The sequence below is a fragment of the Hordeum vulgare genome, chromosome 6H (genome assembly GCF_904849725.1).
Source record: "Hordeum vulgare subsp. vulgare chromosome 6H, MorexV3_pseudomolecules_assembly, whole genome shotgun sequence".
Taxonomy (NCBI): Eukaryota; Viridiplantae; Streptophyta; class Magnoliopsida; order Poales; family Poaceae; genus Hordeum; species Hordeum vulgare.
In genome coordinates, this window is record NC_058523.1 from 18,278,043 (window position 1) to 18,295,920 (window position 17,878).

At 49.3% G+C, this 17,878-nt stretch overlaps 1 pseudogene; it reads left to right on the top strand.

The window, feature by feature from the left end:
* Nucleotides 1–2,613: 2,613 nt before the first annotated feature.
* LOC123404489 lies at nucleotides 2,614–16,854 on the top strand (annotated as a pseudogene).
* The last annotated feature ends 1,024 nt before the right edge of the window (nucleotides 16,855–17,878 follow it).

Here is a 17,878-nt window from a genome sequence, read left to right on the forward strand (position 1 = left end):
TAAACCTGACATAGTCGTCGTATTCGGATCGTATACGAAACAGTCACCTAGGTGTACACGTACATGCATATATATATGAGTCTGAACAGGACTAGTATTGGATACCAATTAGGTTTGCTAGTACTAGCTAGGCTAATATATATATGGACGTGTGTCCCTGTAAGAACTAGATCAAGACCAAAGCAATATTTACCATATATATATATATATATATATATATATATATATATATATATATATATATATATATATATATATATATATATATATATATATAATAATAATAATAATAAAGAGGCTATCGCTTACGTAGGAAAACCCACCAAGGTGATTTTACAAAAAAGCCCTTACTGTTTATGACATTAAACTCGTAGTATATATTAAATATTTTTTTAAATACTCATATCTTTTCAACCGTAACTCCAAATTTAACATATTATACATGGAATTTGATTAGAAAAATATGTAGAATTTAAATATGATATCATTTTATATGTTAAACGTTTAATAAAAATACTATCTAGGGTGCAATCTTAATAAATAAGTCATTATTCGTCTTTCTTTCATATCGGTACTCATCCGGGTTGGGAATGAACACGTCAACAACAGATGAAACTGAAGGTCACTTGACTGATTCTTTGTACGTATTAAATCTACATGCAAGTCGTGTTAAAATAGAAGACCTGTGAAATTTTGAACTGCATTTTTGTAGGATAAGACCATCTTTATTTGTATCGTAACTATACATTCTTAAATTATAGACATTTTTTATAAATTAAAAGCGTGTACCGTGTGGTATTTCTTGCTCCCGTTGCAATGCATGGGCCCTTTTGCTAGTAAAGCAAAACACCAGGTACGATATGTACCTGCGGCCATCAATCTCGTCTAGCGATTCATATGTGTGCGTTGGTGTAGTTCCGGCCAGCGGCAAGAATCGATCAACAAGATCGAGCTAGCTAGCTTGGCGTAGGATGTGCCGTGAAGAAATTAGGCTAGCTACATACAACGCATCTCAGCGTAAAGTATCTCGTCGAGTTCGTAAGCAAGCTTTGTTCGTCGTCGGTCGTCGCGTGTTGTGGGAAAGTACTCCGCGGCACGGTCTGGGCCAACACCGCACGTAAGAGTAGAGTAGCATATTTACAGCCGTCATGAATAAATATACCAGATTTCGTAAAGTTACTAATGAAGCATATTTTGCATTTTTGTGAATCTCATAATTATACTAAATCTAATAGTAAATTAATGTCTGGATGTAGTTTAACAAATTTTATGGATGTGTCAACAACTTTAATATTTGGAAATAAAAATAAGAAATTCCAAAACTTGAAATGATGAACCCTTCATATAAAGAAGGGCATAAGTATAGACTTGACTCAAGTGAATCCTAAACAATATATCTTGTACAGCTAAGAGTAGTAGTAATAAACAACACTTCACTATTATATGCACCACATTATGGAACACATGGGGTAGTAAACAACACTTCACCATTTTTCTAGTGAAGGCCTAAACTTTCATATGTCAAGGCACTTGTCATGCATATTTTTCAGTGGTATCCACCAACTGGCTGTTGAGTTGTGATTGCTGGCTTCTTAATACTACTCTATCCACTCCCTAATGTAGTGCCTATAGATTTTTCTAAAAGTCAAACATTACAAACTTTGTCCATATTTATAGACAAAAATAACTATATCTAAAATACCAAATGCACATCATTGGATACATCATGATTATAATTTCATAATGTACGTGTTTGACTTGGTCAAAATTAGCAAAGTTTGTCTTCCAAAAAAATCTATATGCACTACATTGTGGAATGGAGGGAGTATTAGATTAAAGGTTGCGTCAGTTGTACCATTGACCAGCTAATTAGCTGCCTGCTAACATATCAATCTGATGAATAAAAAAGTATAGGCACCAAAGTAAAAGCTAGACCAAAATCTTTTCCTATTGAAATTCTTGCAGAGAAAGGAAAACTATTCATGCCCGCATGGTGCATGCCGTGTTGTTATATACTTGATTGAAGCTAGTGCAGCTCAGTTTCCATTGTTCTACTTGATTATAAAATCCGGTACCGTGCGCGTGCACGCATCCTGGACACGTTTGACTTTCTGATTGATTTGGCACCACTAATTAATCAGTTAAGATTAGATGTTAGTATCATATAATTGTAGAGACTACCAACATATATCATGTGGATGGATTGGTTCACCACGGTTGTTAGTATATAATTACAGAGATGGCCATAAAAGCTGCATGTAATCTAGTAACATGATAGTGCTAGAGTACTAATTTCCCTTTGGCCTATATATACACAGTGCTCCATGCATGCATCCATCAATTTACCAGTACGAGTAGCTCCAGTGCAGGACCCAACATTCATCCAACTTGAAGGTATTTGATTTCCTCTGTTTAGCTGGGTCTGCTTGCATCTATCAATCTAGGTGCCTTAAGTCTGCCTATTTCTATTATTTCTCATACTTATAACCTATTCTTCATGCGATCATGTTAGAATCTAGTGCTGCCCTTTCCTTTTTACGGGTAATCTTTATTAGCTACAATGAGTGGTGGGCATGATATGTTGGTTTATCTTGATTCCAGCAAAAAGAAGCAAAAATGGCGATGGTCCTGGATGCTTTTGCATCCTACGTGCAAAACATGCTGTCGGAGATGGTGAGTGAAGAGGTGCACATGCTGCTTGGTGTCAGGGACGAGATCGACAAGATGGACATCAAGCTTAGAGACCTCAAGAACTTCATCACCGATGCTGATAGGAGAAACATCACTGACAAGAGTGTGCAAGAATGGCTGGCCCAGCTCAAGCGTGCCATGTACGAAGCTGCTGACATCCTCGACCTCTGCCAGCTCAAGGCCATGGAGCGTGGTCCTTCCACTGCAGATGTCGGGTGCTTTAACCCCTTGCTCTTCTGCATGCGGAATCCCTCTCATGCCCACGACATCGGCACCCGCATCAAGGTGCTCAACAAGAGGCTTGACACCATCAAGGAGCGAAGCGCTGCTTTTAGCTTCATCAGTCTTGGTTCCTATGAGGATCATGGTAGCAAGGTGCACAACTTTCATTCTGGGAATACCGGCCGTGAGACATCAGGGGAGTTCGACCGGTCAGGTGTAGTCGGAGAGAAGATCGAACAAGACACAAGAAAGCTGGTCGATATCATGCTCACTGAGAAGGAGGGCAACACCAACATCATGGTGGTCGCCATTGTTGGCGTTGGCGGGATCGGTAAGACCACTCTTGCCCAGAAGGTCTTCAATGAGGAAACCGTGAGGGCTGAGTTCGACAAGATGATATGGTTGAGCATTAACCAGGACTTTGACAAGGCTGAGTTACTCAGGACTGTCATCACGCTCGCCGGGGGAGTACACGGTGGTGAAAAGGCATTGGCTGTGCTTCATCCAACCCTTACCACTACCTTGACAGGAAAGAAGGTATTCCTGGTGCTAGATGATATGTGGAGCCACAGGGCATGGGTTGATGTGCTTAAAACACCGTTGGCCAATATTGTGTCTCGAGGTAGCCGAGTCCTTGTCACTACAAGAAATGAAAGCGTAGCTCAAGGGATGAATGTTGTACTTCCCTACCACCATGTTGAAAAATTAGAGGAGGAGGATGCCTGGTCCTTGCTAAAGAAACAGGTGCGTAACTAAATTCCATGTATCTTTAATAATTATTGGCTTCATACTTAACTTGGAGTAGAGATAGTCCACTTACAGTTGGTTTTCTCTTATTGCATGATGAGTTTTTTTGTACAACTTTCCTAATCATAGGTTTTAGAGTGTTATATCTTAGCCTTTTCCATTTAGTAAGTTGTACCATTATTCTAGCATTGTATGTTGCCACCTCAGATTTCACCTAGGGTCTTGTGACAACTATGGTGCCATGGAGGTTTGCCTATGTGGCAATGCTAAGAACCTGTCCACCTTACCTTGGAGCACAGGGTGTGTCCTATTTTTCGGGCGCACTCTTTATATTTGAGATTACAAAATGGATCCATACAACACATAGACGCTAATTGTGCAACCACACGTGTACTTAGCTGAAGAAATAACAATAGTTTAAGCCTAGGCACTAAAATAAATATGGGTTGATAAAACTGGACAACCGCACTACCACAACACTAGACCTCATGCTCATATATTCCGCCATTTACCATTTTCCGAGGTAAACTAAATAGATATTCGTTTAGAGTTGAGCACAAAAATGAAGAATGCGAGTAAAATGCACATATTGTCTTTTTACGCACACAAGTTAGCTGTCAAGTGGGGAATACATTCTATATAGCGGGCGCAAGCCCTAGCCAGCAGTGGATAACCTACAGATTGGCAGCAGCTGGGATCGGAACAAGAGAAGCCCTGTTGGATCCTCGATTTGTACCAAGTTTGGATTCATACATTCGCATTAGACTAGGATTTAGTATTCTGTAAGTTTTCGCTTCCATTCCACTCCATATGGAACGAAATTTGTGTCCATGAATAAAAAATGTTGCTCATGGTGGAAATTTGTTAAAGGAACATAAAACAATATATAGAAAGTGGGAAGTAACTTTTTGAACCAATACTGGAGCCCGCAGCTACCAAGACTGAAAACAAAAGCTGTGTAACGTGTCTGCCTAGTTCTACACTCGGCAAAACACCACTCCACTCGACAGGGGCCAGCAAAGTTTTTCTGTGCCGAGTCCTTTTTCATGGGCACTCGGCAAACACCGTGGCAAATCTTTGCCAGAGTGCCGCCCATAGGGAACTCAACAAAATTGTGGTGTAGACAGAACAGCGCGTTAACGGCCATGCCACTCGGTAAACTATCGGGCACTCGGCACAGTGGTGCATTCCAGTAGTGAACTTTAGCTATCAATATATACGAACATATTAGATGTACTCTAGCCTGCATTTTGGAATAAGATTTGAATAAGAAGGTACAGCGGAATACAAAGATAAGGAACTGGATTAATTTGCAATATATGCTGAGCATTTTTCAGTGGATAGTGCTTCCTCCTATCCATAATGAATTGGGTTTAGAATTTTTGAGACGTCAAACTTTGCAAACTTTAACCAAGTTTATATACAACTATTTATATCAACAATACAAAATATATAAAATATGAAACTATGTCTGATGATGAATCTAATAATATATGTTTGGAATTTTAGATGCTAATGTTTTCTACACAAACTTGGTAAAAGTTTTTGGCATTTGACTTTTGAAAAACTTACTCAAAATCGTTAGTCAGCTAAAATATGTACTACGTTATTGAACGGAGGGAGTAAAATATATGCTGAACTTTGTTTTGCTTGTTGTTTGGAACGAAATTTAATTAATTAACTGGTACAAAACTTACTCAAAATCGTTAGTCGGCTAAAATAAAAAGATCTGCTAATCAAAAACGAAATATATTTCTGTTGATGGAACAATATATTGCTCAGAATGAAGCATTATTCAATGATCGTTAGCAAAAATTGGTGAGCTAGTACAAAATTTAATTGAAATAAACATTGGTTGGGGAAATGTCTGTACGATCCCACAACCAGGTTGGTGCGAGTTTTGATCCATATTGATGTTGTACAATCCCTTATAGTTTTCCTTAGGAAAGTTACTACATACATAAATAATAAAGATAATCCAAACATAGATGAAATCCTTGGCTGTCGTGTATTCACATACGGAGTAACAAATATGGCTCCATCTTCTAAGTGTACTGTAATATCCTTCCACGCAATTAAGGGTGTAATTTGGTTAGTACTACAGACGATAGACTTGAACAAATTAAGAGATTTAGATAAGAAAAAAGTAAGAAACTTAGCATGTTTGGTGTTAGATCACTCACTTGCTAGGTATCCCGGTTGATAGGAACATCCCTGGTTATTGGTTCATTCACTTGGCAATCCTTTTTACGTAATACATTAACAGGTCCTTGATTTGTTTTCTTTTGTTAATGAGCTTATTATTGACTAAACTAAGTGCTAGCCATTAATAAGTCACTATTGTACTGGACCTTATTTGTTTAAACCATTTTTACAGATAGTCTCATGTGAGGCAGATGTACGTCAAGTCGATATGCTCAAGGTCATTGGATTGAAAATTTTAGCAAAATGTGATGGTTTGCCTCTTGCTATCAAAGTCATGGGAGGCCTCTTGTGTCAGAAAGAGGCAAAACATTGTGCATGGGAGATGGTTCTAGATGACTCCGTATGGTCGGTATCTGAAATGCCCGAAGAGCTAAACCAAGCAGTGTATTTAAGCTATCAAGATTTGCATTCTTGCATCAAACAATGCTTTCTGTACTACTCTCTTCTCCCTAAAACTGCATTGTTCTATAGTGAAAACATCATTGGCATGTGGATTAGTGAAGGATTTCTTCATGGAACCTCAGAAGACTTAGAAGAACTAGGAAGGAAGTACTACAGGGAGTTAATAGTGAGGAACCTTATAGAGCCAGATACACAGTACATTAATCAGTCTGTCTGCAAAATGCATGATGTTGTACGATCATTTGCTCAATTTGTGTCGAGAGATGAGGCCCTAGCAGCTGGAGAAACTAACATTGTTGACAAATTCAGAGCAGATAAGTTTCTTCGGTTATCTATAGAAAGCAAAGCATCGGCAGATGGGTTAGACTGGACTTCTTTACAAACACAAAATACATTGAGGACACTTATATCAGTTGGCCACATAAATATGAAGCCTGATGATTCTTTGCTTAATTTTCCATGTCTACGGACTTTATCTATTGATTCTGCACATGCTGTCTCATTGGTTCAATCGTTGCATGAACTCAAGCACCTGAGGTACCTCTCCTTACAAAATACAGATATATCTAGTCTGCCAGATAGCATTGGGAAGATGAAATTCTTGCAGTACATTAGCCTTAGAGGATGCAAACAGTTTGTCAAACTTCCACACAACATTTTGAAGTTAGGGCAGCTAAGGTATCTTAACTTCATCGAAACAGGTATAAATTGCATACCTAGAGGATTTTGTGCTCTGACAAATTTGAGGGTATTACGTGGGTTTCCAGCCTGGGCGGATGGTGATTGGTGCAGTTTGGAAGAGTTGGGTCCTCTTTCTCGGCTCAAGGATCTTGGACTGCATGGGTTGGAGAATGTAACTGCTTCCTCGTCCGCAGCAAAGGCAAAGCTTTGTGAGAAGTTGTATCTTACCAGACTTTATTTAACCTGTGGTAATAGATTAGGAGATGACGGGCTTATTGAAGAGAAAGATATTGTATCCGAGGAGGAGCAACAACAAATCAAGAAGGTGTTTAATGAGCTCTGTCCTCCACCCAGGTTAGAATATCTTTACATCAAAGGATATTTTGGCCAACGGCTCCCAGGGTGGTTGATGTCATCATCATTTGTGCCCCTCAAGAGCTTGAGAATTCTATTCATTGATGCCCTGGCTTGGTGCACACAGCTTCCTCATGGCTTGTGTCAGCTCCCTTATTTGGAGTTCTTTCAGATCGATCGTGCTCCAGCCATCAAGCGTGTTGGACCTGAATTCATGCAGTCCTACCATCACCACAGTCCTCATCCTTCATTTCCGAGTTTGCATGAGATGAATTTGATAGGAATGGTGCAATGGGAGGAATGGGAATGGGAGGAGCATGTGCAAGCCTTTCCTGTCTTACGGGAACTTATGCTAAAAGACTGCAAATTGAAGTGTCTTCCTCCTGGCCTTGCCTCCCAGGCAAGGGCTTTGAAAGAATTGTCCGTACAAAATGTCCAGGGTCTTTTCTCTCTGGAGAACTTTGCATCGCTGGTCGAGCTGGAACTTATTGTAGACATAGATCTGGAGAGGGTCACCAATCTTCCCAGACTGCAGAAGCTTACCATCAGAGCCTGCCCAAAGCTGAATGTACTGGAGGGTGTTCCTGCACTCCAGAGGCTCAAGCTGGTTGATCTAGAGATGGAGACACTCCCAGAATACATGGGAGATATAAACCTAAGGCAGTTGGAGCTATACTGCAGCCTAGCGCTGCTCACTTCCATAGCCGCGGGACAATCAAGCCCTGAGTGGGACAAGTTCAGCCATGTTAAACATGTCAAGGTGTACTCAAATGGAGGAGATAATCCAAGGAAATGGTATGTCTTATACACAGCTGCCCCCTACAGCTTGGAGACAAATGTTAACCGCTCTTTCCTGTCTAGAGGTAAATTAGCATTGCTCGTCCATCTTTATTTGTCCTTCCATTCTGTTTATTTGATATGCCCTCTTTGCTTTCCACCTTTTCTTCATATATATATTGGAATTTAAATGCGTTCTGTACTTCTTCATTCCCTTTGATAACACTTGTTTAGAGCAAGACAATAAAAACTGTAGTGAACATATATATGACAGAGATACAACCTTTCGAGAACTTGACACCAACAATGGCTCTCCGCTCCGCTCCACCCTGCTCCCCGCTCCGCCCCCCGCGCCCCGCTAGCCTGACTGCTGCGCCGCGCCGCCAACGCCGCCTCCGTCCCCGCCGGCCGGACCTCCCCCGCAGCCCTCCCCTCCCGCTACATGAGTCCAGTGGGGGCTGACCCTGTCGACCGCCGCGAGACCCTCTCCGGCGAGCGTGTCTCCTACGGGGACCGCTGGTCGAGCTCGGAGAGCGAGTCCTCGGCGCGCTCGTACAGAGACGTCGCCCGCACTCCGCCGGCCGCTGCTGCGCCGCCGGCCGCCCTTGCTTCTGGCCGCCTTGCGCCTGCACTCCGTCCCCCCGCCAAGGAGCGCCTCGGACCCCGCTCGGAGGTTCATCGCGTCTCGGGCGGCCCAATGCTCGACGCCGACGGCTTCCAACAGGCTCGTCGCAGAGAACGGCCCCGTCGCCCGCGTCGCGTTGCGCCGGCCGCGCCTTCGCCTGCGCGCCGCCGCAGCCCTTCCCCGGAGGAGCTCGCGGGCCTCTGCTTCCGGTGCCTTGATCACCGCCACTGCGTAAGGGACTGCCCCAACGACATCCGCTGCCGCCGCTGTCTCGCCTCTGGCCACGCCTCCCGCGACTGCGATGGTCGGCGGCCCGCGGCCGCGGCCGCGCCCCAGCGCTCCCAGCGCGCCACCGGGGACCAGCAGCCCAGGCCTCCTCGCGGTGCCCCTGCCAGGGCGTCCCCCCCGACGACGCGCCTGCCCGATCCCCACCGCTGTAGCCCCTCCCCTGCAGCGGCCTCGCCAGCCCGATGATGCCCCCGCCCGCGTGTTCCTGGCCCAGACAGAAGAAATGGACGAGGCGGAGCTGGTGCTCGGCCGCGCGATGGTGGCCACCGTCACGGGCACTCGGCCATCTGTGTCCCTGGTCGAGGTGTCCGAGCTTGTCATGTCCTCTCTGGAGCTGGAGGAGGGAGACTTCTCGGTCCATCAGCATCACCCGGAGGACTTCCTGATTCTCTTCTCCTCCCTCGCAACCATGAGAAGGTTCCGCGGCGAGCACTTCATCAGCTCGCCGCGCTTTGCTCCGTCCCTTCGGCCCTGGTGCAAGCTTGCCCACGCCGGCGCTGGCGAGCTCGAGTACCACGTCGAGCTGGAGCTCCGCGGCATCCCCGCCCACGCCTGGCTGCTCTCCACGGCGGAGCACGTGCTGGGTGGCAGCTGCTGGATCGAGCGCCTGCACCCCCGTACGCGTTCCCGCGAGGACATGGCCGTCTTCCGCGTCACCGGGCGCGCCCACGACCCGGCTGACATCCGGCGCGCCGCCACTCTGGAGATCATTGAGCAGCTGCCCGGCCGTGTCCCGTCGGAGGCGCCAGACATCAGAACGCTCACCTTCCCCGTCTCCATTGCTCTCACTAAGGCGGAGCTGATCAGGGCTGCTCCGGCTATCGCCCAGGACGCTGTGGGCAGCGCCGGAGACGGTGAGGACGGTGGCGCAGACGGCCGGCATGGCCCCGGCAATGGGCATGGTCACGGTCCTGGTCCTGGGCTCGGGCGCGCTCGCCGGCGTGGTCGCAAACGTCGTCGTACGGCGGAGGCACAGAACGGCCGGGCCGATGGTATGGCAGTGGACGCGCTCGCGCCGCTCGCGCACGCACGTGGCCGCTCTGGCCGTGCAGACGGCGCCGGCGTGGTGGCTCCCTGGCCGTACCCGGCCGCGCCGTGGCAGGGGCTGTGCCCCAAGCGGGCTGGCATGCTGACCTGGCCCGGTCAGCAGGGCCCAGCATGCCCTCGTCACGGCGTCAGGAAAGGACACCAGCAAACGCGCGTCGTGACGCCCAAAGCGTCTTTGTCGGCGGGCCCCTCGCGCAAAGTGGCGAGCACAGGCGTGGAGGACGGTTCGGCCGTTCGCATCGGGACAGCTGGCGCTCCCCCGTTCGCTGCTCAGGGCCACGATGCGGCTGGGGCGTCGACATCGCGCACGACCGAAGCAGATACGGACGGACCCACTTCTGCAGCAGCTGATCCTATGCCCTGTCGGGATCGGTGCCTGCTGCGTCTGGGGCCCGCCGAGCAGCGCGTGAGGTCGCCGCCTGCACCCCGGTCGGGGCAAATCGAGCCGATCCCACCCCTTGCCGCTGCCACACCAACAAAGGCCCCCTTTGACCAATCCCCTCGGCTAATTTCGCGCGCCTTTGAGGAGAGGGCGGGACGCGCATCGCCCTCCCCCGCCAGCCCTGCTGACGCCGCCCCGTCCCTACCAGCCTGCTCTCTGGAGGCGCGGCCTCCGGCCGTCGTGACCACCATCACTGCGCCAGCGTCCTTGGATGCCGCTGGGACCGAGCCCTCTGGGCTGGTGGCTGACGTCGCTGTTGCTGGGACACTAGCCGAGGATCCCCTGCCCGCTGGGGCCACGCCTGCTCCTGCAGAGGCGCACACGGCAGGAGAAATGCCCACGCCCGATGGCTCGCCTGTTGTTCGGTCTGTGGTGCCCTTGGACGCGCAACAACAGCAGGGACCAGGCGTGGATCCCCCCTGCGGCCGCGGCCACATCTCCATCCTGCCGAGGCCTACCTGCCAGCCGGACCCTGGGGCGTTTCACATCAGCAACCGGACGCAGCCTTCGAGGCCAGGGCGCTTTGCATCGCCGCCGCTTACTCTGTAGAGACGCCGACCCTGTGCAGCCACTGGACAGACATGGACGCTGGGGGCCTTCCTGTCCGCAGCCACTAAGCAGCTTGATGCGATGCTGCCATCTCCCGGGAAACGCCAGTGGCCCCCTCTCAACTTCAGTCCCAGGAGGGGGCATTCCGCCGCCGTCGTCGCTCCGGCACCCGCGGCCTGCACTACGAACAGAAGGGCGGTGGTGCAGATTCTCCGCACCCTCGGGATCGTCGGCGCGAATCAGCAGATCACCCCCGTCGAGATGAAAGCATATGACGACATGTTCACCGCGCCGATCAAGCTTCCGGCGCTGCATGCCATAGCCGCTCTCGCAGACCGTGTGATCCCTGCAGACCTGTCTCTGCCGGCTGGTGATGCCATGGCATGCGCGCGCTAGGCTGGTGGTGCCTGTAGTCGACCTCGTGCTTATGTATCCAGGACCCCAGATAGTGGTTTGGAATGTCAGGGGCTTGAACTCGCGCGCTAGGCGCTGCGCCATCCGCTCACTGATATGTACCACCAGTGCGTCCATTGTATGCCTCCAGGAAACTAAAATGACGTTGGTCTGCTCGTCGATTGTGCTAGACACCCTTGGGTCCGAGTTTGATGGCTCTACTTATCTCCCTGCCGACGGCACCCGCGGCGGTATTCTCATCGCTTGGAAGAGTAGGGCTGTCACCATCTCCGACCCCCTATTCACCCAAAATGCTATCACGGTTAAAGTGTGCGCGCCTAGTGGTGCACTGTGGTGGCTTACCATGGTGTATGGCCCCCAAAGCGACCCCGACAAGATACTGTTCCTGCAAGAGCTGCGGGACATCCGGGCTGCTTGCCCGGGCCCTTGGATGCTATGCGGCGATTTCAACCTCATCTACCATGACGCAGACAAGAGCGCCGCTACCCTGAATCGCCGCATGATGGGAAGGTTTCGCCGCGCCATCAACGATCTTGCCCTGAAGGAGGTATACTTGAATGGGCGCCGCTTCACATGGTCTAATGAGCAGACCCCGCCGACGCTTGTGCACCTCGATCGGGTACTCTGCACCACGGACTGGGAGGATTACCACAGAGAGTGCCACCTCAGATGCCTTGCATCTGTCGTGTCTGATCATTGCCCCCTGCTGTTGGACTGCTCCCCCATGCCCACGGCCCACAGACGCTTCCGCTTCGAGTCTTTCTGGCCCAGCCGTGATGGATTTCATGACACGGTCGCCACAGCCTGGAGCTCCGTGCATGACCCCGACCCCTTCCAGCGGCTGGTTCGGCGTCTGCAGGCCACCGCCCGCGCCCTTACGAGTTGGAGTGCTAGGTCCACGGGCAATGTCCGGGACAAATTGGCCATATGTCGAGAGCTGATCGCCCGCTTCGACCACACGATGGAGAGTCGCCTGCTCTCTCCGGCAGAGGACTGGCTGCGCAAGCAGCTCAAGGTGGCGTACCTTGGGCTGGCTTCTCTGGAGCGCACCATCGCGCGGCAGCGCGCCCGCATCTCCTTCCTGGCCGAGGGTGACGCCAAAACGAGCTTCTTCCACAAGCAGTGTACGTTCAAGCGTCAGAAAAACCGCGTGCACAGCATGAGGAGATGGCCCAAGCGGCATTCGCGCACTTTGACGGGCTGCTGGGCACTGCCGTGGACCGAGAGCACACTCTGGATCTCGAGCAGCTCGTCACGGCTGATGACCTTGGCAGCCTGGATGCGCCCTTCATCCCTGAGGAGATCTGGGCTGCGGTGCAGCACATGCCGGCGCATAAGGCACCAGAGCCAGACGGGTTCTCTACAGAGTTCTTGCGGGCCTGTTGGGGCGTTATCAGGCAGGATATCCTGGATGTGTCCGAGCAGTTCTTCTTGCTTCGTGGGAGAGGGTTTATTAAGCTCAACCAAGCCCTCCTGACCCTGCTGTCTAAGCACGCGGATGCACAAAAGCTGGGCGACTACCGGCCTATTTGCCTGATCCACATCATGGCCAAGCTATTCGCGAAAGTTCTGTCGTTGCGCATCGCCCCCAAGCTGGACAGCCTAGTCAGCCGCAACCAGAACGCATTCATTGTGGGACGCTCCCTCCACGACAACTTCATGCTCGTTCGGCAGTCTCTCCGGATGCTTCACCACTTGGGCGCCCCGTGCATCATGCTCAAGCTCGATCTCACGCGGGCTTTCGACTTCATATCTTGGCCGTTCCTCTTCGAGATGTTGCGCCAATATGGGTTTGTGGACAGGTTCAGGGAGTGGATAGCCATCCTCCTTTCCTCGGCCAGCATGCGGGTCATGCTCAATGGCGTGCCTGGCCCCCCGATTTGGCACCGTCGTGGGCTGCGTCAAGGGGACTCCACATCACCGCAGCTATTCGTCCTCGCTGTCGACGCGTTGGGCCGCCTCATGCATCGGGCGCTCCAGGCCGGCATACTTCGGCGGCTGCACCCCCGACGTACTGTTCCGGCCGTCTCACTATACGCCGATGACGTGATGCTGTTTTGCCATGCTGAGATGGATGAGGTGCTCGCGGTGAAGGGCATCCTAGGTATTTTCGAGGCCGCGTCGGGCTTGCAGGTCAACTATGGCAAGAGCTCGGCCACGACCCTACACGGCGACGAGGAGAACGCTGCCCTGCTGGAGGCGTTGGGCTGCCAGGCGGCGAACCTGCCCATCACCTACCTGGGCATACCGCTCACCACCAGACGAACCACAGCAGCTCAGATGCAGCCGCTAGTCGATGCTGTGGCTGGCCGCCTCCCGACATGGAAAGCATGGCTCATGAACAAAGCTGGGAGGTTGGCATTGGTCAAATCGGTCCTCAGCGCGATCCCAATCCACCAGATGCTCGCCCTGGCACCCCCGAAGAAGACCCTGAAGCAACTAGAGAAGATCCAGCGCGGCTTCCTCTGGGCTGGCCGTGCGGCTGCTCAGGGAGGACACTGTCACGTTAACTGGCGCGCGGTCAGTCGGCCTCTCGCACTGGGAGGGCTGGGGATCCGAGATTTGGAGCGCACTGGGCTAGCACTTCGGCTGCGGTGTCTCTGGCTATCTAGGACGGACGCCGACAGGGCCTGGAAAGGCCTGGACCTGCAGTTCTCCAGTGAGGAGCTCGGCCTCTTCTATGCCTCCACCTTCATGGTGCTAGGTGATGGCCGCACGACGCTGTTCTGAGAAGACCGATGGCTGGATGGGCAGTCCATTCGCGAGCTAGCACCCCTGCTGTACCTATGCATTCCCAAGAACAGGAGAAGGGTGCGGACGGTGGCGGATGGCCTCGCCGACAACGCGTGGGCCCGAGACATCCGCGGTGTCGTGGGGCTGCAAGAGATTGGCCAATACCTGACGACATGGCAGCGCGTCACGCACACCGCCTTGTCCGCCGAGCCAGACAGGCTTGTCTGGAAATGGACTGCTAATGGAGAATACTCGGGGCGATCATGCTATCAGGCCACCTTCCACGGATCCCTCGCTTGCCATTCCTGGAAGTTAATCTGGAAGGGATGGGCTCCGCCGAAGGTCAAGTTCTTCCATTGGCTTGTGAACCTAGACCGATGCTGGACTGCGGACAGACTTGCCCGTCGCGGCCTACCTCACCACGCCCGATGCCTACTTTGCGACCAGGAGCCAGAGACCATTCACCACCTGCTACTGGCATGTCCCTTCGCGCGGCAAGCCTGGCACGAGGCTCTTTCCTGGCTGCGCTTACCAGCCCCCACACCGGAGCAGGATATCTCCATTCAGGACTGGTGGATTAGGGCGAGAGATGCAACACCACCATCACTCCGCAAGGCGCTGAGGTCCACCACACTGCTAGTTCCATGGATGATCTGGAAACATAGGAATGCGTGTGTATTTGATCATGCCACTCCGTCGCTCCCCGAGCTCGCGGATGGGATCAAAGATGAGATGAGAGGTAGGCTAGAGCTGGGGACAAGGGGCTTAGGGTAGTCTTGCCCCCATCCTGGGATGTCCATTGAGTTGCTTGTAATCTGTTGTAACCGTCTCCTCTGAGACTGACTCTCCCTCTTTTCAATATAAAGAAACGCACATCCCTGCGTTTTCTCGAAAAAAACATATATATGACTTGATCTTGTTGGATGGAGCGAAAAGCAGAGTCTTCAACAGAGGCCAATTCCCTTCAATCTATTGTGCGCCACATATTCAATGATATTCAACAATAGTGTAAGGCTGGCGCCATGTGTCTTAGTCACGTTTGTAGCTAATCTCCGGTAGTTTGGACGTGGTTGCATTGTGTGTGTCTTTTGCTGATTATTTGTTTAAACCTTTTCTTTTCTTTCTATAATATATAAATGCAGCCCTCCTTCATTTTCAGGTAAAAGAAGATATGACTACTTTTTTTCACTGAGGATAGTACACAATCAGACTTTGGGTCATTTTGTAATGGCTATATGTTGACCAATACTACTTTGCACTCCCTCGTGCGCTAAATATCTGTTAACACCGTGATAATTGAGCTCTTGCCTTGCAAGTAATTGAAAGCATAAGTACTTTTCTTCTCTTTTTTCCTTAAACGCAGGAACCTTATCTTCTTTTAAGGACGCGCAAAGATTTGAGTCGGTCTTGAAAATTACAAACAAAACCTTTAGCTACATTTGCAGCTTGGTGTATGTGCCATCACTGAAAGATATGAACAACTATACCTTTGTTGATGGGAGGATACTGTGTTTAGAAGATCGAGTGACCGTTGCTCTGAGAAGGCTGTACTCTACCGAGTCACCGGAGACCTTAGGATCCTCTGTTGGTGTGAATGAGTCCATCATCTTCTTGGTAACTGAGAGTTTTGTTGATGCTATATGCGAGCAAGCAAGCCACCACTTACGCTGGCCAGACTCCAGTGAAATGGATAAGATCAAATCACTGTTTGACAAGATCCACAATATGGGGAACTGCTGCGGTGTTATCTATACAACTCATATCCCGCTTGGACCAAACTGGAACCATGAGAAGAATGATAGTATTCTAATGCAAGTCGTCGTTGATCCAAAGATGAGATTCTTGAACATTTGGTCCGAATTGGCAGATAACATGACCCATTTGAGCATTTTGCAGGAGTCTGGACTCTTTGAGGAGTGTAAGAATGGTGCTTGTCTGAATGGAAACAAGCTGAAGGCAGCATTAGATGGATCAGAAGTCGGGGAGTACATAATTGGTGATTCAGGATACCCTCTTCTCCCATGGCTACTCACACCTTACCAGGAAGAAGAGCTCTCAGACTCCATGGCGGAGTTCAATAGGAGACACTCCGCAGCCACAACCTGTGCACTAAAGGCACTAGCAAGGTTCAAAGACACATGGAGGTACCTGCCATGGTTGCCGGTCGATCTGAAAACTCTACCTAAGATGATCTTGGCCTGCTTCATGTTGCATAACATAGTCATAGATATGGAGGATGATGCAGCCATGCCGAGCGTCAAGGAGGGGAATTACTGTGAGGAAGTGCGCCAGTTAGAAAATGAGGATGCTGTCAGAGTGAGAGATATGCTGTCGCAACACTTGTTGACCAGGAGGCCATCTGAATTGGGAGGTGCATTAACACATCTGCTCCTACATCTTAATTTCTTTGTTTGGTTACTCTCTCCGCTATTTTGTCATATTTATTTCCTCCTGTTGTTTCATTTGTTTAGTTAGCCCAGTGGATGCAGAGGGTAACGATGCAGGAACTTCATCAAGCTCATGGGATGAAGACAAGGAACAAGGAACACAGGCAAGAACATCAGAGGAAGAGATCGTGAACTAAAAGCACTTCTTTCTGCTGCATCTTCCAGCTTCATTCTAGGTACTAGTGCGCATGATGTGCTTCAATTCTTATTCTCTTCTTCGTCTCTTCTTTCCATATGGGCATATGACACTAATCCCATTGATAATCTTTAACTGATTAACTCCCTTGGATATATATTGGCAATTTACTAAGCAAAGCGGGTTCATTTATTTAATCAATAGCATGCGTGATCTGGACAATAAAGTTATATATATGCACGGAATGGAATTCTTTATAAGTTAAAACATGGTGCGTGGTCGTTTACCTGAATACCTGATACAACAGAAACTTTGGTTTGATCAGGTAGAGGGAAGCGTCCTCCATCCTGCAGTCTGGAGCTTTTGAATGCATGAATTCAGAGTAGCTGTGGAAATGGAGCTTTATATTGATGCTGCAGCCTGAATTGAAGTTCAATTTTTTTGGGTCATCTATTTATTTTGGAAAGATAACTGTTGTCGTGTAATCTGTACTCTGTGTGCTGAAAAAACAGCAATGTGGCCTATGATATGTAGTCTCCCTCCATGAGTTGGTGCAAACTGAATAATTTTTCAAACATGCTGGCAGGTTGCCCTGTATATTTACACGTCAGATGTATGTCTTGGACTTGTGATGAATCTCCTAATGGAAAAAACAACAGAAAGGCGAATCCCGAGTGTTACTTTTTCATGCGAACTCCAGTAGTAGGTGGAGGAGGAGGAGCAGTGGCAGTAAAACAGAGCCATCTTTGTTCCCAGTAGTAGTAAAATGACGACAATGCAGTGCAGCTGCATTGAGACTATTTGTGAATTTCATCCATCAGTTGTGGATGCAAAGTTGATGAATAAATTCTTAAGTCGAGATGTGGTGTAGCTCCAGCCCAGGAATCGACGCAACACAGTTCAGAGATTGATGGATGCAGTCGCTGGTGCGTTGCGCGACAAGTTTGCCGATCTGCAACTTTTACGCTTAGTTTGGATGTACTTACTGGAGAGATTTGTGTTGAATTTGACTGGAATATCAATTCAACTATGAAACTGAAATGGGCACGAATACAAATTCACATGTTTAGTCGTATTTTATGGTTCGTGGCTGCGTCCTTGGGTGCATTCCGTGTCCC